The following is a 17,031-nucleotide window of genomic DNA, read 5'->3' as shown; positions in this document are numbered from 1 at the left end:
CGACAAAGCCGTAATTCTGGGGGGATCATGTCTCTTCTGCCTGTTATCATTAGAGTAGGTAGTTGTTCTAGCCTTAGAAGTAATATGAATCATCTAAGTCTCCTGTCCGGGCATAAATTGAGATAGCTCTGCAGATTTTTATAGTTATACAATCTATACTGTACAAACTGATAGCTTTTCAGCTTCTGGAGATGAGCGTAATTCTCCAGCCAGTCCCAGAGCTCTATGCGTTTACCCAGAGCCCTTTGCATGTCTACAGTTACATTGCCCTCCCTTATTTGCCACCCAATGGTCGTCAGGAATTTAGACATTTGCTCCTCCAAAGGGCACGGGGATTTATCCTTCGAGATCTCTAGGTAAACTGCCTTAAGTAGCCCATTTTTAGTCTCATCCCTCATTCTCAAATAGAGTAGGGCTCGCTTTTTTAGTACTATCGCTTTCAATGAGGTCAGCCCCAATTCCAGTCTTAATATTGCCATAGGGATTCCCGATGGAAGGCCCAAAATAGCGCGCCAAAATTTCCCCTCAATCACCTGTAGCCATTTCAGGTCAGAGTTGAGGAGGGCTTCAAGACCATAGGTGATCATAGGGGATAATACCTGCATGTACAGTTGTCTCGTGCCCCATATAGTGAATCCCCCCTGATTTAGTGTGAATCTATAGAATAGTGCAGTCAATTGGGATGCCTTTACAATGCGTGACTGCTTGCAGAGTTCATAATCGCCAATACTCTCAAATTCTATGCCTAAATAGCGGTAATGAGGAGAATAAGCAATGGTATCTGCACCAACTCTGAGCTGTACACGAGTGGTATTCTTGTTGGTAAATCTCATTGCCTTTGTTTTTTCCAGATTAATTTTGAGGCCATTCCTCTCGGCGTATTCCCACAGAGCGGTGGCCGACCTTCGAAGCCCACTAACAGTGACATTATAGCTTTATAGACCTGCAGCGAGGGCCGTACCGGGCGTTATGGGCCCTGAAGACCGAGTTAACGAGGTATGGGGGGGCCATAACGCCCGGTACGGCCCGAGCTGCAGGTCTATAAAGCTATTAGAACACCCTCAGGGCCCGATTCAGAACTTGGCGCAGTGAATGTGCTAAAAAGCAGGATTCACTGCTCCAAATTAGTACGCCCAGGCTCCACCAGTATTTCAAGTGGGCCTGGGCGTCCTCGTAGTGCACAACAGTGCACCTTCAGGATTGTGCCTGTTTGTCATAACGGGCACAATCCTGAAATCTCAGCAGCATTATTGTAAAATTATGACATATTCGTTATTTAACAAAACTGCTGCAGAGAACATGGGTGTATATGAACACATTCATATAAACCAGTGGTATTCAAACTGTGGGTCGCGACCCCCTAGGGGTCCGCTGGTGCATCCCAGGGGGGCCCTGATAGCTCAGCATGAAAAAAGATTTTTTTTTTTTTTTTTTTTTTAGATTGGAAGAAATGGGCAGGGGTGGCCCACATGGGCGGGCTGAAGCATGAAACTGTCTCAGGCAACAATGAAAAAGTGGCCCACAGTTGTAAATGGATATTCATTCCTTTAGTCACAGACTGGGCCTCATTACTACTATGGCGGACCAGTAACAACGGTGCTGGTAAGCTACCGGCACCGTTGCTACCGTTCCGCCATAGTAAGAGTTGTGCTCGTGGGTGCTTGACAGCCCCCGCCAGGTCTGACCTCAGCTCGTCGGATGCACCAGCACCGTTATTAACGGTGCCGGTGCATCCGAGCTCCCCCTTCCCATTTGAGCCATATGGGGCTCAAATGGGAATGGGGATCTACCGGCACCTTCGAAAGGGCAATTATCATGTCCGCCTAACTCGGCATGACCTAGTAATTGCCCATTCGCGGGTGCCAGACCCGGATGCAACTCCAGTGGCAGCCGTGCCGGTTTTACCGGCACAGCTACCGCCAGAGTAGTTATGAAGCCCACTGTTTCAATAGTACCCAAAGGGGTGCTTTGTGTTAAAATGTAAGTAAATTGTGATATATTCAGCAACAATTGTCAACATTACTAACTGCATAGTGGCCCCTCACCCATTATGGAGGAGCTAAGGAGCCAGCCCAGTGAAACAGTGAGCACTCCCTCAGCTGCTTTATCCAGCTAATGGAGTGCTCCTGGGCTGGCTGAACTGTCAAAGGGAAACACTGTTTCCCTTTGACAGTTCAGTTTAGTTCCCCAGCCGCACATGCTCACTGAGCCATGCAAGTGCTGGGGGGTTTTGCTTCGCCAGCATTGCATAGCTCATTGGAAATGCTGGCTGGGGCACTGCATGTCTGTATGTCCGAGGGGGAGCTCCTGCGCCTCCTCGCACATACGGACAGAGCAGCTGGAGCAGCACCCACACACAGGCCAATGCAGAAGGTACGTTTATGTTCATTGTTTTTATTTAAACATGTGTATGGATGCGTTATGAGTGAGTGTATGGTGATGGATGCTCATGTGAATGATAGAGTGATTGCTGTATGAATGTGCAGCGCCTTGCATATACACATAATCATGTTCATTGTGTTAGGACCAGTGGGGCCCAGGGGACAGGGATGGTATCTTTTTACCGGACATCTATCATTCAAAACCCTCTGCCTTGTCCACAAGGCTTTCTGGGGCCTCGGTCCAAAATACCTTCAGCTATTCCTCCGCAAATACCTCCCCTCTCGAGCTCTTCACTCCTCTACCTCCAACTCCCTCAGGGTCAGTCGTTTATCAAAGAAACGAGCTGGGGGTAGATCTCCGTCTTCGGCTGGGGCCTCCCTCTGGAACAGCGCCCTGCCACTCTAAAACTTGAGGAGAACCATCTTTCTTCCTGCACTTATCAGACCTACCCTGTCTGCTGCCTTAAACGTAGCACTTGCAAATTTCTGGCTGCACTACCACTGTTTGTTTCCTTTATTATTTATTTATTGTTATTTATCTGTTTCTCCTCTGCTTCGCACTTTCCACTTCTCCCCCCTTCCATGCACTTTTCCCCTCACACTTGCGCGTTCTCAATGTCACTGGGCCTAGTAAGATCGCTGTTTTATTCTCCTCTGTTCCCCTCCCTTGCCTTGTCACGCTCTGAAACACTTGTGTACGAGCGCGATAGAAATAAAATATCAATGCCTGCCCCCTGGACTCCCAGCAACAATTGCAAACTGTTTGGCTATTTACCCATTTTTTGTTAAAAGTATGCTCTACAATGCAACATTTTAACCTATTATTTAAAAAAAAATTCACAGGGGGAAACCCCCCCGAACCTCCCCTTAATGCCCCTCCACTTAAAAAAGATTCACCAGCCGCCACTGGCCCTCAGACTGTGTTGGGAACGGGATGGGGGAACCGAGGGACTATGGTGGGAGCACAATGGGCGGGAACCATGGGATAGTGATGGGAGCAGAGTGGGGAGAGCCCTGGGTGTGTGATGGGGTGGGGAGAGACCAGCGACTGGGTAGGAGTGGGATGAGGGAGCCCAGCGACTTTGATGGGAGCAGGTGACGGCGCACAATATATACTGTCCATTTGGCATTTCTGGGGGGTCCCGACCTGCCCAAATTTTGCTCAGGGGGGCCCTGGCCAAAAAAGTTTGAAGACCACTGATATAAACCAAAGTATGAAGCTTCAACGTTGCAGAATACAACGTTGAAGCTGCTTGCTTTTATGTACGTGAAAGTGTTCATATACACCCGTGTGGTATATATGAACATTCATGTACACCAAAGCAAGTAGCTTCCACGTTGTATTCTGCAACGTGGAAGCTGCTTGCTTTGCAAACACCCGATTTGTGGGCTGTAATCGATCTGCAGGCGATACAAGTGCGTATAGCCCGCAGATTGACCAATCCGTTTCACAGAAACACCACTAGGGTGTTCTAATATGTGTTTGTACTCTTTTTATTCCCCCCACAACTTTTCCTTTTTAGTTGCACATCTTTGCGTGCAAACCTTTGGAGGGGTAATTATCGATTGGGAAAATTACCCTTCCCAAACTAACTTGGGCCGGGCCGATATCCCTGCCTTAGTCAATAAAGCAGGAAAGTAGCACCCTATTAAAAAAGTATTTCTTATTCTGCAACTTGCAGTTATGCAAAATGTACTGTTGTCCAAATGTCCGAAAAATATATATGCTGCTCCCATAAATGCAAGCTTAATTGAGGCAAAAATAACACTGACATATACCAAAAAGGAAACAGATCTTTCTTCCAGTTCAACTGACGCATTAAACTCGTACGGTATTATAGTCAAACAAGCAGTGGCCAGCTTGACTATTACAAACTCATTCATAAACAAGTAAGAAATGGTCCTCCGCGGCCAGCGACCTGAACCTAGAAACGTTTCCTTAAATTACCCCCATTTTAGCACAGTTGGGGCCTCGTTAGAACCCAGGCGGGACGGGATTAACGGTGCCGGTAAAGGTGCCGGCACCGTCAACCCCGTCCCGCCTGATTACGACTGGTTGTTGTACCAGACGTGCAGAGCGGATCCCGCGAGGGGAGGAGGGAGCAAACAACGGGTCGCTTGTAATCGGCCCGTTGTTTGCTCCCTCACCCATTCCCATTCAGCCCTATGTGGGAATGGGGAAGGTCCGGGTCCGGGTTCGGGTTCCTAGAAGGAGGAATTACCGGGCTGCCGCCGAGGTCGAAATGAGGCCCTTTGACATCTGAGGCCAGATTACAGAATCTTTGCACCGGTGCAAGTGCAAAGTCTGCACGGTATTAGCACTAGGGCAAAGTTTACACCATTTTTAAAAACACTGGGACACATTAAAAAACGATTGCACCTCAACACGTGCAGTTTGGCATATTAAAAGCACCAGGGCTTAAATTGCTGTAGTGCTAAAAACATACATTTTTCATGCATTTTTGCATCCGGGCAAAGTTTTCCCTAGTGCTAATACCATTCCGTATTAGTACTAGGGCAAACTTTGCCCTGGTGCAAAAATGTAGTGAAAATTCATATTTTTTGCACTATGGCAATTTTTGCACTGGTGCTTTTAATATGCACTGCACTTGTCGAGGTGCAATGGTTTTTTAATGTGTCCCAGTGTTTTTAAAAATAGGGCAAACTTTGCCCTAGTGCTAATACCGTGCAAACATTGCACTTGCACCGGTGCAAAGTTTCTGTAATCTGGCCCCAGGTCGTCAAACATTCAGGGGCCAGATTACAGAAACGTTGCCCCAGTGCAAGTGCAAAGTTTGCACGGTATTAGCACTAGGGCAAACGTGTCCCTATTTTTTAAAACAATGGTACAGATTAGAAAATGATTGCACCATGACAAGTGCAGTTTTGCAAGTTATAAGCACCACGGCAAAAAATGCCCCAGTGCAAAAAAGATACATGTTCAATGCGCTTATTTACCAGGGCAAAGTTTGTCCTAGTGCTAATACCATTCTGTATTAGCACTTTGGTACATTTTGCCCTGTTGCAATAATGCAGTGAAATTGTATCTTTTTTGGCCAAGGGTATTTTTTGCCCCGGTGCTATAGCTTGCCAAATTGAAATTGTCATGGTTCAATAGTTTTGTAATCTGTACCATTGCTTTAAAAAATAGGGCAAACTTTGCCCTAGTGCTAATACCGTGCAAACTTTGCACTTGCACTGGGGCAACGTTTCTGTAATCTGCACCCAGGTGCGTAATTAAGTAGTAGTCACCAATTCAGAAAGAATGTTTTTGCCAACCACACACACACAGAAATGATCCATATATTGTTATGGGTAGCTAAAACATTCACCCAAAAGTAGATGAAGCATTGGCAGATACTGTGTAGTACTCACTCAAGCAACAAATTATCATGACTATGTCACTACTGAAAAAGTCTATGTTTTGGAAGCGAGTCTGACATGTTGGAGCTGCCTACATTTTATAGATGCACTGAGCATTGGGACTCCTCATTTCACAATGTTTCCATTTCGAGGTCCAATAGTCATTGAGGCTGAGTGCTGACAGTAGAAAACGCACAGTGAACATTGTTGGGGTAGGATGCTGTCCAAGAGCCATTCTTCTGGAATCAAATCCAGTCTTAAGTGGAAATGTGATTTAAAGAAGGTAGGAAAACAGAAGTGGTGAACTTTTGGGAAGTTTATCCAGTATACAAGTTGTTTGACAATAGTGTAATTCAATTGTGTAGATTTCTTCTGTTTACTTCCAGGAGAGAGGAAAAATGATTCGTGGTTAAGGCCATGTTTACAATCATGGGTTGCAGGGACAGCTGTGTTTTGATAGAAAATAATCTCGTGCGGATACGTTTGCACATTGCTTTGCCACCACCAAAACGCACCATCTTTATTTGATATGAAACAGTTTTCTCTTTCAATGCATTTTTATTTTGCAATACGTACTACATATATGAACAAACAGGAAAAAAAATGTTTGTGATTAACAATTAATTCGTGAAAAAACATCACCTGTTGCAATGGCTGTCCAGATGATAGTTTATTTACTTGATAATGCGCATCACGCGCAGTAGCTCCAGCGCACTGCCTGCTTCAGAGGGCGAGCAGGGGAAGGTTGGGCAGGTCGAGTAGAGGTTAACGTGACATTTACAGTTAAAGCTAATGGGCCATCGTCTGGTCTGACCAGGCGCGAGCAGAACTCGTAGTGAGGCAGTGAGGCAACAACGGCGTCGGTAGCACTACCGGCTCTGTTGTTGCCTCACTGCCAGGATCGTAATGAGGCCCAAAGTCACTGTTGTAATAATGGCAGGCATATATTGGTGGACGCCCTACTGTACTCAACAGCAGCCGTCAAACACCCTCAACATCAGCCTTCAACTCACAGAGCACTGGCGAAGCTTCCATGGAACATGGGTCAGAGGATAAACAGAAGTCAGCAAAAGGTGAGTGCGACAGGCATTTGCATTTGTATTCTGCATTTATTAAACGTCTTTGGTGCTTTATGCATTAAAAGAATTAATGATATGGTACAATAACTGATATGTTGATCATTTCAAACCAGAATACAACCAAAGAAAAAGAAAAAGACAAGAGAAAACCATACAAAAGGAAGTGTAAAGAAATAAAATTGTCTAGCAAATTAACCAAATAGCTTGACAAGAAACAAGGTATAGCATCTCCCATCCTCATATATGGGCAGCATAACGAGGGAAATGGAAGAAGGAAAGAAGGGGGAAAAGGGTCACACATAATCCCTGAATGTTGCAGGCATCTCCTTTAACGTAGCATAGATATGCAGTGTGGAATTACCCTGGACCTCACTGACCAGGGCAGAGTCCGCCTCTACAGACTATGCAGAGTACCTGACAGCAGTAGGGCCCCTCACTTCCACTACCTCATGGAGTACAACCTCTGACTCCGGTCACTCACTTAAAACATATAGCTAATTGATGCAGTTCATCCTCTCCAGCAAGTCGTTCGAAGGCAGGTGGGAGGTAGCTGTCCTGTGGTGTTTGATCCAAAGCTCCACCAACAACTCCTTCAATGCAGACAACTAAAAAGTATCCCACTGCCTGTTACCAGCATCTGAGGATTGCCTTCTATTTGGACTATCTTGCTCATAAACGAGACAACCTTTTTGGTGGCAACTGTGCTTTTAACTTTAACTTTCCCATTAACCCATTTGTATGTGCAATCTATGAGAACAAAAATGTAACTTGCCTTCATCCAGGTGAACATATTATATCCATTGCCATTTTCTCTCACACTCGGACAGGTTATGGAACACCATCTTCTCGGAAACTCTCCAACACCCATGTCCATGGCCGATGGCCAGTCAACAATGCATCTCGCTTAATGCCCTCTTCATTGAGCTCCTTCCTAAGTGTCCCAAAAGCCCTAGTCAGCCAGCTTTCCCTGAGTTTAACGGGTTGATTTACCTTATAACACAATTGCTCCTTTGCATTGCAGCCAATTGCAGAATAACCTGCATGTATTATGGGATCTCCTTCTCCACTGTCCTCCATCCTTCCTAGATTCCTTCACAGATCCATTTGGCCCCCTCATCCTCTTGGCTCCTACTCCACCAGCATTCTTGAACTAGGGAAAGAAGCTTCTCCTCACTGTCTGGATCTTCTGTTTACCTTCTGTTTGCTGACCTGCTTCTATCTGGAGGCAACCTTGACAGGCAGTTTCCCACAATAGTTTTCTTTCCCACAATGTAACGCACAGGGATGCTGCATTACATAAGTTCAAGCATTAGCATCCAGTGGGTTTATACAGAGCGAAGTAGACAGTATGATCCTAATCTGTGGGTAATGTTTGGTCTTCAGATTGGCCACAATATTTCTATAGAAGAGACCTAAAGTGCTTGATTGCCCTATTTACTGCTAGAACCTCCCACTTGATGTTACAGTAGCTCTGTTACTGACCTTGCAGGGGGATTTGAAGCATAGGCAATGGGTACTAATGTGCCTCCTTGACCTTGGTTGAGAGCACCCATATTCCATGGTCATTGGCACGTATATTCACAAAGGTTTTAGCCTTGAAGTGAAACATGTGCTTTGAGCCGGCATGGTTGGCGGCTTTCTTGAAGTTGGGAAATTCTTCTTGGCATTCCCTTACCCCATACAAATTACAACACCCTTCTTCAACTGGAGGCTCAGGTTCTGGGTGCTCTCCATGATGTTGTGAACACACTTCAAATAATACTCAACAATCACAATAATAGACCACAGTTGTTCCTTTTTTCCAAGTCTGAAATCTCTATTTTGATATCGACCAGCCACATCATGAGCCTGATCCCCTTGGACCCTATAGTATGGTTTAAGTAGAGGACTGACTTTACTTTGAAATGACACATCTCCATGTTTAATGTGAAGTAATTCTGCATAAGCTTCCTTTAGATGCAGTGGAACTGTGCATCGTGTTGTTTCTCCATCTCTCCTGTGATGCCCATGTCAACCTAGAGAAAACAAATCCCTCTCATGCCTCGATATACATCCTGCACGTGCCACTGCCACACTACTACTCCTCGACTGAAAGGTATGCTGCAGTATCTAATAGCACCTAGCAGCATGATATAGGACCTAAAGTACCACCTTTCTGGTTGTACACTGAGTATGAATCAAGTATGGAAAAGAGTTTTATAGGCTTCATGATGGAAAGCAACTGATTTATGTTAGGGATTATGTTCTTGTCCACCATATACTCAAACATAGGTTGCTGAGATCTACGCATACATGTATGATGTTACTGGATTGCCTAATTATGACCACTAGCACCAACCATTCAAACACTCCATTGGCTCTATGATTCCTGAGCCAGACAGAGTTTGTATTCTGCATACAATTCTTTCTCCACTCTCATAGGGACAGATCTCACCTTTTGGATCTTAGGCCTCACTCCTTACTTAAGGACAATGCAGTGACAGAAATCATTGAGGAATCTGATTATCCTTTCACACGCTATGTAATCATTCTTGAGGGACTCTCTATGGCTCTCGGAGTCCAAATTGCACATCTGCACTTCTTTGCCAGGTTGGGGATCAATCTAAAGTGCTCCTTGATCTTCCCAGCCAACCATAATTCAGCGACCCCCCACACACCAACTTGACCAATGTGGGGTTTCCCTTTAACTTGAGTGTATTTCACTTGAAAGCAAATGGCCCAATATCTGATTTTGTAAGGTTTTTTTAAGCTCCTCTGTGAACATGAGGAGAAACTCCTCCCTAAGAATGGTGGTGTATGGTGAGGCTGCATCGAGCAGCATTGACATCTCCTTGCCACCCACCTCCATGGGGCTCCTCAGACTGCCAGATTTGGTGCCACCCTCTGACAAGACTACTTCCACGTGAGAGACATTCACAGAACTGTTGCAATCATCCCATAGATGCTCCTTGTTTCTTTTCACCCCATCAACACAATCTGGCAAAGTCCCCACGTTACCCATACCTCATGCCCAAGAACTGTAAATTAGTTCCTTCAGTGTATCTAAGCCACACCTTCCCCTTTAAATGGTCTTCTACAGACACATTAATGTCTTTCTAAAACAAAGGGCCTCATTACGACGTGGCGGCTGCGGAATGAATGGTGCCGCTAAGGGACCGGCACCATTCATCCCGGGCCGCCACATTACAAGGTCTGCAGCGGGTCCCACTCTGGATGCCTGGCCAGACCAGATGTGCAGAGCGGGACCGGCTAGCAGTCCAGGATGCTAACAATGGGCCGCTCATTAACGGGCCCATTGTTACCATCCTCCCCATTCCCATTGAGCCCTATGGGGGCTCAAATGGGAATGGGGATGTACCGGGTCCCGCGAAAGGGAATTACCAGGCCCTCCAAGGTCAGAATGGCCCGGTAATTCCCTATTTCTGGGACCCGGACCCGGTACCCGGTTTGGGGTAATGTATTTTTATTTTAGTCAGTACCTTCTCATATTAGGATTTGCTCACTATTTCTTCCCTTTAACCTTCTCATTCTCTACAGCTTCTGGCAAATATCAGGAAATGTGTAAAATCCCCTTCCCCAAAGTACAAAGCAAAGCTGGAATCTTTCAACTGTCCCTAAAGCTATCACCAAGAATCACATTCTGATGTCCCAAAACTGTATCAGGCTTTTGTAAACCCAATAGTTTTGAGCAGCCACCTCCACACCCAAGCCATTTGGGGTGAAGGGGCACTCGGAGGTCAGGGTTATCTGGCTTGGCTGCGAGAGGCACAGGTTGGTCCACGGATGGGGTGCTCTTTTCCGAGCCTGGCATAAGACTTTGTTCTCCACAAACCCCATTTAGGAGTTTGTTTGGGAAAGGGCAAGACTCACAACCTTGTATCCTGCCCCTCCAAGGTTGTATGAGGTAGTCTGATGCTCTCCAGAGTGCCGCCCTGCTCTAGGATTGAGGTCCTTCCCCTATAAAGACCAGTTGTGTTTGTTCTCCTAAGTCGACGCCAACGTCAGCGGCCACTTTTAGGCCTGCCCACCTTCCCACACCTCCCCACCCTTTGCCATCCCAGCTACCCTGAAACACCAAAATAAAATATGCCCTAACCTGCACCCCCAAATAAAATGCCACGTACAATGTGGCAAAATTGACGTTTTACCAAATGCAGTGAAAGACCTTGATCAGGTAGACGGGTCCCAGACTCAGCAGCAGCTTTCCCTTTGAGTGAGCCACAGTGAAGCCACCATGTAAAATGGAGCTCAATGATATCATGCAGAGGGTAAACACTAGACTACAGGAATATTTCTGACAGGTGTCATGCCTAGGTATACATGTCACACTCTTGTATAGGTGAGAACAGTTTTAGAAAGTATCAGTAATATGTCACAACTTTAAAGCTTCATGGACGTGTAGCCTATCAGACAAAGCAAACAGGTTGGGTGTCACCATTGAGCCCCAAAAGGTTCATAGAATAGAAACGATGTTCAGTGCCTTCCTTAACTCGATGTCTCAATTTGTGGTGCTCATCACTGCTGGTACCCCCACCCCCACCAATGAATTTAGGAGTGCTTACCAGAACCCTTATTGCTGATCTGTGGTTCATTGATAGAAAATGAGAAGTGTTTCTCTTGAAAAGGTATTTGGAACTAGTTACCAATAGCGAGTTATGGCGTTTGAATAGTGTTTTGTAAGGCATTCTGCATTCCACTGGAAGCAAGTGGATTTTCTTTATTGGTTGATGTATTACGGTTTAAGTTTCACATAATTAAAGTTCTAGATCATTCTGAATGCCTGTTAAGGGCTTGGTCACTTGGGGGTTGCTTACCGGATCCTGGCAGTGAAGATCCTTTACCTTTCTTCTTGGAGACCCGGGTCGAGAGTCTTCCAGGATGAACTGGGGTGAATGCAGGCAGGTGACCCAGCCCCCTTCCGACCCAAGCTGATGTTGACTGGGGTCGAGTTGAGGACTGGTTCCCCCACACCCAGGGCGGAGGAACTTCCCGGACTTTTCATGGTGCAAAGGCAGTGAAACCACGAGGATCCCACTGAGCCGGGAAGCACTGCAGTGATACAGTCTGACAGAGGAGCCACTGACTGACAGACAAGAAGGCACAACAGAGAATAGAAGCAAAAACCCAGCAGGATTGAGAGAGAGAAAAAGAGAGAGAGAGAGAGAGACAGAGAGAGAGAAAGAGAGAGAAAGAGAGAGAGAGAGAGAGAAAGAGAGAGAGAGAGAGACAAAAAGAGAGGGAGAGAGGGAGAGCAGGCAGAGAGAGGACAGGAGAGAAGCAAACAGGGTTGGAAAGGAGAGGAGCCGGGCAGCAAATGGCAGAACAAGGACCAATGGCTCATAAGATAGGTACCAAAGCATGGAGAGACCCAGGAGAGGTCAGACCATGGGAGCGATAAAATGCCCTGGAATTGACGGACAGCCGGTCTTATGTAGAGCCTGCATCACCAGCAGCAGTGGTTGCCAGGCAACTGGGACACTGTAGGCCAGGAGAGCGGTCACGTGACCCAAGTTTAGAAGATTCCCACCCTGGAAACATCCAGCAGGAAAGCAGAGGACTCACTGAGCACACCTCCGGTGCCTCTCATGATGGTAGTGTGTGCAAGGATCCCAGGAACAGTGGCACCCACCCGCGCAACCTAGGATACAGACATCAGGTTCTTGCAGGTAAGTGGTGCGGGTAGCGGTAAGTAAACATAACACTGTGCCCTCCCACCCCCGCCAGGGCACCTCAGGAAAGCAGGCTTCCAGGGAAATCGATTGGTGAAACAACCAAACCAGGCCTGGTGCATGGACTTGAGATGCTGGCTCCCAGGTATGATCTGCAGGGGCGTAACCTTCCCAGTAGATCAGATAATACAGATGGCCCCTGCAAAAATGGGAATCGCAAATGGACAGGGCCACATATTTAGAGGATCCATCAACATCCACCGGAGCAGGTCTGACAGGTTGATGCCTGTAGGAATCAGGCACAAAGGTTTTCAACAGGGAGACGTGGAGCATGGGATGAGAACGCCATATCATAGGCAGTTTTCAATTGTAGGCTACCGACAAGATCTTCTTCAGAACCAAAAAGGGGTGCAAATACTTGGGGGCCAGGTTGACAGGTAGGTTCCACAAGGGTACATTTCTGGATGATAACCATACACGGTCTCCAATCTGGTATGTCGTCTCCAGACATCTGTGTTTATCCGCCTGCTGTACGGCATAGGACTTAGAGATCTGCAATATGGAGTCAGTGAGCTGATGTGTCTGCTGAACGTGCCGTATCATAGAGTTTACTGAGGGCACCGGGCTGTCAGTGATGGATTACATAGGGGACAGACGGGGCTGCTGACCAAAAGTAACAAAAAAAGGTGAATTCCGGATTGATGAATGCCAAGAATTATTGTAGCCGAATTTGGCCATGCCCAAACAAGAAGACAAGTTATCTTGCGTTGCGTTGGCATAGCAACTGAGGTATTGCTCAAGTGTCTGATTGGTTCTCTTGCTCTGGCCATTAGTCTGGAGTCTGGAGAGGATAGCCAGAACTAAGACCTCTCTGTATTTTCAGATGTTTGCAAAGTAGTTTCCAAAAATGAGTGATGAATTGTGATCCACGGTCTGAGATGGTCTTGGATGGTAAGCCATGTAGGCAATAGATTTCATGCAAAAACACATGGGACATTTGAACAGTAATAGGCAGTCCTGTTAATGGACACATTGAGATAACTTTGTGAAGCAATCAACCACCACCATTATGCAGGTTGGTTGTCTGATTCTGGGAGTACCACAATTAAATCTATGGCGATGGTATGCCAGGGTTTGGCCAGTTTTTCTGTGGGTTGCAGTAGGCTGATGGCTTTCTGGCATGATGGTTTTGACTGGGCATACACTGGACAGGATTTTATGTACTGTTCGATTGGTCTGTTTAGTTCCTGCCACCAAAAGGTACATGAGGTAAATTCCATAGTCCAGCTTAGGGTGCATCGTAGCACCCAAAAAGCATTTATTTATATAGTTCAAGAGCGGTAATGTACAAAGATTGGTGGTAGAACACTAGGCCATCTTTGGAACACACTTCCCCTTGACTCAGAAGGTTAGGTACTGAAGGGTCTGCGGCAGTGGCAGAATGAACAAGATCAAAAAAGGATTGAAGAACGCAGATGAAATGCATATGGTGCAGCATGGTTGCAAGGTATTCTCCTAGAATGTTGTCGAGGTGAAGAAATCTAGACAAGGCTTCAGCATGGATGTTGGAAGAGCTGGGAATGTGGGTAAGGACAAAGTCATGTTTGGAAAAAAAGAAGGCCCACCGGGCTTGTCGGCTGTTACGGCATGGCAAGGACTGAAAGTGCTGAAGAGTTGGGTGATCCCTACGGACTGTTAAGGTGTGTTGTGCCCCTTGAATATGGTGTCTCCATTGTTCAAAAGCTCCCTTTATGGTCAATAACTCCTTTTCAATCATTGAATAGTTGACCTCGCTATGACCTAGCTTGCGAGAGAAGTAGGCGATGGGGTGTTCAACCGAAGACCGGATATCAGTTTGCAATAACACTGTTCCGATCGCTTTGTCAGAGACATCAGCTTCGATGTAGAAAGTGCCCAATGACGAAGTACAGAAGCAGACATGAATGATTTCTGGAAAGTCAATACGGCTGGTGGAGCCCAATGGAATATTTGGTTGGTGCGTAGTACCTGTGTTATATCCACAGTTAATTGCGCAAAGGCGGCTATGTAGTAGTAGTTAGCAAAACCCAGGAAACGTTGTGCTGCCTTGCGGTTGTTGAGACTTTGCCAGTCCTTAATGGCTTGGATCTTGCTGTCATCCATTGGTATACCAAGTTTACTTATCGTGTGTCCCAGGAAGTAGATCTTGAGCTGATGAAACATGCATTTTGAGGGTTTGGCGTATAGATGATTAGTCTCCAAGCATCATAGAACCTGAGCCACATGCGTCTGGTATTCTTCAGGAGAGAGGGAGAGAAGATGAGAATGTCGTCGACGTATGCCCACATCGATATTCCTGTGAGGTCAGAGAATATGGTGTTTATAAACCCCTGGAACACAGAGAGTACATTACACAGCCCGAACGGCATCACTCTTTATTCGAAATATCCTTGGGATGTTTTGAATGCCGTCTTCCATTCATCCCGGTGAATCCAGACCAGATGATAGGCACCCCTCAAATCTAATTTTGGGAAATAGCAGGCTCCTTTCAGGGATTCCAGGATGTCACGGGTGAGGGGAAATACTATTCTTTCACTGTGATGCTGTTCAGCTCTCGGTAGTCCACACAGGGCCTCAAGGTGCCCTCGGTCTTCCGACCCAAGCTGATGTTGACTAGGGTAGAGTCAGGGACTGGTCCCCTTACACCACAGGCTGAGGAACTTCCCAGACTTTACGTGGTGCAAAGTCAGTGAAACCACAAGGGTTCCACTGAGCCGGGAAGCACTGCAGTGCAGTGATATAGTCTGACAGAGGAGCCACTCACTGACAAACATGAAGGCACAGCGGAGAACAGAAGAAAAACCTAGCAGCAGAGTGTGAGAGAGAGAGCAGGCAGAGGGAAGAAAGGAGAGAAGCAAACAGGGTTGGAAAGTAAAGTAGCCGGGCAGCAGATGGTAGAAACAGGACCAAATGGCTCAAAACACAGGTCCCAAATCATGGAGAGACGCAGGAGAAGTCAGTCCATGGTAGCGGTGAAACACACTGGAATTGAGGGACAGCCGGCCTTATGAAGTGCCTGGATCACCGGCAGCAGTGTTTGTCAGGCAACTGAAACACCATAGGCCGGGAGAGCGATTTAGTGACTCAAGTTTAGAAGACTGCGTTCCCGGAAACATCCAGCAGGAAAACAGAGGACTCATGGAGCACCACTCCAGGATCTCCCCCGGTGCCCTCTTGATGGTAGGGTGCGAAAGGATTCTAGGAACCGTGCGCCCACCCGCACCACTCAGGATACAGATGCCAGGTTCTTGCAGTAAGTGCTGCGGGCGGTGGTAAATAAATGAAACCATTTCTAGAGGTACTTTCCTCACATTTTTGGGGGGCATATGGAGATGTTACAATAACCCAAATGGGGAGGGTGAGAGCTCTTATGAGGTTCATCTTGTCCTGGTAGTCCAAACGTGCAAACGTTGCTATGTCATGTGGCATTGAAGGTTGATTTCTTTAGACACTATGGGCCCGATTCATCAAATTGTGTGTGCTGAAAATAGGAAACTTGCGCACCAAACTGCATGCAAATCCACGTTCATCGATTCATAGAACCGACTGCACGGGACTTTCTGGGGACGTACGTGGAGTTCGCACAGGCCCAGCACGTCTGTGCGATTTGACGAGCGCCTTGGGATAGACTCCACAATAGTATGGGCCAGACCTGTACATTGACCAAAACAGGGGGTGGAACAGGCAGAATGAGGTACGAACACGTGACAATATGGGTGTGTTGAGGGACGTTACACGGCCAAGCAATTGCTTGCCCATCACTGCCCAAATATAACCATAGTCATGGATTTGAATTGGGAACGTCGGGTAGCGAAAAAGTAAGCACAAATCCAGGAATCCATAAACCACATGACAGCAGGCATAAACATCAATGCACATAGGAAGAAATGCATATAAAGCATGCAATACACACTAAACAAACTTCTCCAGCCACAATTAATCCCGCAGTACTCTGAGCCATTGTGCACGGACACTGCAGCAGTGGGAGGAGGCTCAGGGCCCGGATCTTTGCTACATGCTCCACACTTTGTGGGATGCCTGATGATCAGGTGTATGGCAGGTACAACCCCCCCCCATAAAAATCTAGACCTTGTCAGGGAGTGGAAAGATGACATTACATCTGCTCCCAGGCCCTTACACCACCAGAAAAAGGGCTTACTGCACTACATTTCCTAGCCACTGTGTCCTTCCATCAGTTTTGATGGGATATCACAGGCCACCCAGTCATGCTGTCTACACCAGGTGCTGCCCTGTATAACATCACATGCACGTGTGCACAGGCACAAACATATTCCCCGAACCGCGGTGGAAAGGCAAACAGTTTTGTAGGACTTCTATGCAGTGGCATGCTTCCTCTGTGTACAAGGTGCCATACATTTCACCCATGTAGCACTACGGCCACCCAGATTGACCAAGCACATCTACAGGAACCGAAAACATTGGCTCTCCATTAATGTGCATGTCATGTGTGATGCCAAGGGAATCATCATGGAGGTCTAT

Source organism: Ambystoma mexicanum, chromosome 2q, assembly GCF_040938575.1.
Source record: "Ambystoma mexicanum isolate Mex_15411 chromosome 2q, UKY_AmexF1_1, whole genome shotgun sequence".
In the NCBI taxonomy this organism is placed as follows: domain Eukaryota; kingdom Metazoa; phylum Chordata; class Amphibia; order Caudata; family Ambystomatidae; genus Ambystoma; species Ambystoma mexicanum.
The sequence above is the reverse complement of the archived record's forward strand: the minus strand, read 5'-3'. Positions refer to the sequence as shown.